The 2,772-nt window shown below is 36.0% G+C and overlaps 1 pseudogene; it reads left to right on the top strand.

Annotated features, from left to right (window-relative positions):
* The first annotated feature begins 762 nt into the window (after positions 1 to 762).
* Positions 763 to 1,459, top strand: LOC149228052 (ADP/ATP translocase, mitochondrial pseudogene; annotated as a pseudogene).
* Positions 1,460 to 2,772: the final 1,313 nt, after the last annotated feature.

Here is a 2,772-nt window from a genome sequence, read left to right as displayed (position 1 = left end):
GCCACGTGGGACTAGTAAATTTAAATGCTATCATATAATTTGTTTATATTTTAATATTTCATTTTTTGTCAATAAGTGTTTATATGTGAACTTTAGGTAGAAGGAGGTTTGTAGACTTTTGCTTTTATTGATAATGGACGGGTGGATTTAACAAAGAGTTAATATGCAAAGCATATTCTTTGTTTGAGTGTTTAATTGATGACTCGGATAAGGGGAAACAGAAGGCAGAGACATGTGGTAGGATTGACTCTCCAAGTGTTGCAAACGGTGTTTACACATCATCATTATATGTTATCATGAAAAGAATATTCGTTTAAATGAATCTTTACACCGTAAGGCATTCTTCTTTGAAAATAATTGCAGTAGTTGACACATGTATTGCTCTGAACCGTCATATGTATTTTTAGATGACTGAACCATCATCCACCATCGGATTGAACAACCGTCTACCTCCATCACAGTTTACAGTTTCAACTGAATAGGATACATATCATATGACCTGTCTAGTATGGTGTGCTTCACCTTCCATTTGCTAGGGTTTCTGAAACAATTGATACCATATCGTGGACCTTTCATAGTTATACTGGTTAAACAAGGTTTATCATATTAACGTTGCAGACAATAGATGAAGGAGATGAGCAATGGTGTGTGGTACTTGAAGATCATGTAGTGGTATGGCTCCTTCAGTCAGGAGATCGACCTCTCTTGTTTGCGCCTAGTCTAGTTTGCCAAACTTTGAACGGTAAATCTTGACAGGTTAAAATGGCAGAGTGGCCCAAGTATCATTGTGTTGTACAAAACATGTCTTATCATCAAATCTTTCTTGGTTGAAGTATTAGACCAAGAGGAAGGCTCACCAAAATGGTGCTCTTCAACCCTTCAAGTATGATGGAGCATTGTCAGCCCCTATCCAAAGTTATGGTAGCTTGTAGAGTGCATTTTTGCATGCTTCTCATGCAAGAAATGTAGCTTTGGCTCCCAACCATTCATCTGTATTTATTCCCACGCCTCTAGAGAAATGTTTTATGGTTTCATGATTGAATTTCTCATGGGAGGCATTTCTGCTATAGTATCCAAAATTGAATCTACCCCTATTGAGTGTGCCAAACTATTGATACGAAACCAAGATGAAATGTTGATTTCTGGAACTCTTGCTAAACCATACAAAGGGATCGGGGATGGTTTTTATAAGACAATGAAAGATGAAGGTATCATTGTGTTATGGAGAGGAAACACTACGAATTTTATCAGTTATTTTCCCACTCAAAGTTTGAACTTTGCATTCAAGGATTAATTTAAGAGACTCTTTAATTTCAAGAAAGACAGGGATGGTTAGGGGAAATGGTTTGTTGGAAACTTGGCCCTTGGTGGTGCATCTTCTCTCCTTTTTGTTTAATCTTTGGACTATGCTCGAACTCAATTGGCTAATGAGGAGAGGCAATTTAATGGCCTGCATTAACCTTTCATAGTAAAAAAACCCTTTTTGTTTTGAAAAAATAGTGATTTCTCACTTATTCTCTTTATTTGATAACAATTTTTCATTCGTAGCTAAGAACTCAAACGTGGGTTTATTTTTTCAGTTCTTCCACCTTACATGGTTATGGTAGCTTTTGAGAAGCCACCTTTCTCTAGAGCCATTAACGTTCACCTTTCACTGTAAGAAAACCCTTTTTGCTTCGAACAAACAGTGATTTCTCGCTTATTCTATTTATTTGATAACAATTTTTTATTCGTATCTAAGAGCTTAGCCTTGGGTTTATATTTTTAGTTCTTCAACCTAACATGGTTATGGTAATTTTTTGGAAGCCACCCTTCTCTCGAGCCATTAGCATTCACCTTTCATTGTAAGAATGCCCTTTTTCTTCCAAGAAATAGTGATTTCTCACTTATTCTCCTTATTTTATAACAATTTTTCATTCATAGCTAACAACTCGACCTTGGGTATATTTTTGCAATTCTTCCACCTGACATGGCTATGGTAATTTTTTGGAAGCCACCCTTCTTTGGAGCCATTAGTGTTCACCTTTCATTGTAAGAAGACCCTTTTTGTTTTGAAAAAGTAATGATTTCTCGCTTATTCTCCTTATTTGATAACAATTTTTCATTTGTAGATTAGAACTCAACCTTGGGTTTATTTTTGTAGTTCTTCTAACCGACATGGGTATGGTAGTTTTTTGGAAGCCACCCTTCTCTGCAGCCATGTGATGCATCACTTCTCTATTCCTCCTATTTGCAGGTTTATCTCGTAATTTTTTTTTTCATTCAAGGATCTTGTATTTTTCTCAATTTGTTTGACCTTCAGTTGAGATTAATTCATCCTCTCTCCGCTATTTGCGTGCTAGGTTTATTTGAAGATTTGAAGATGAGCATTATAGGGTAAAGGCTTAACCGTTGAGTAGTGCAACATTAGAAATTGTTGGATGTGGAATACATACTTCTTATATGTTGGTGTATATACAAGACATATTCACTTAATGTTTCTTTGCTCGATGGTTATTATTTGCCATCTATACCCCAATCTGATTAAATTTGCATGTCTTAGAGTCGTAAGTTTGTTTATCAGGGACTTGCACAACAACATAAGACATGGCATCTAGAACCTTCTCACACTCGACTATGGGGCTACCAATCACCTGTTCTATATGTTCTCAATTAATTTGATACTCATATGAACAATCAATAGACTTTAAAATGGAATGAGCCCTCTTGTTTGATTCGTGAAGAAAGTGTGAGTCATTCCCAATCCCCATGTAACCAACACTGAAATCAAAT

Source organism: Pinus tabuliformis, chromosome J, assembly GCF_031772625.1.
Source record: "Pinus tabuliformis cultivar Carrire ecotype Pingquan chromosome J, CPIR1, whole genome shotgun sequence".
NCBI lineage: Eukaryota > Viridiplantae > Streptophyta > Pinopsida > Pinales > Pinaceae > Pinus > Pinus tabuliformis.
The sequence above is the reverse complement of the archived record's forward strand: the minus strand, read 5'-3'. Positions and strand labels throughout refer to the sequence as shown.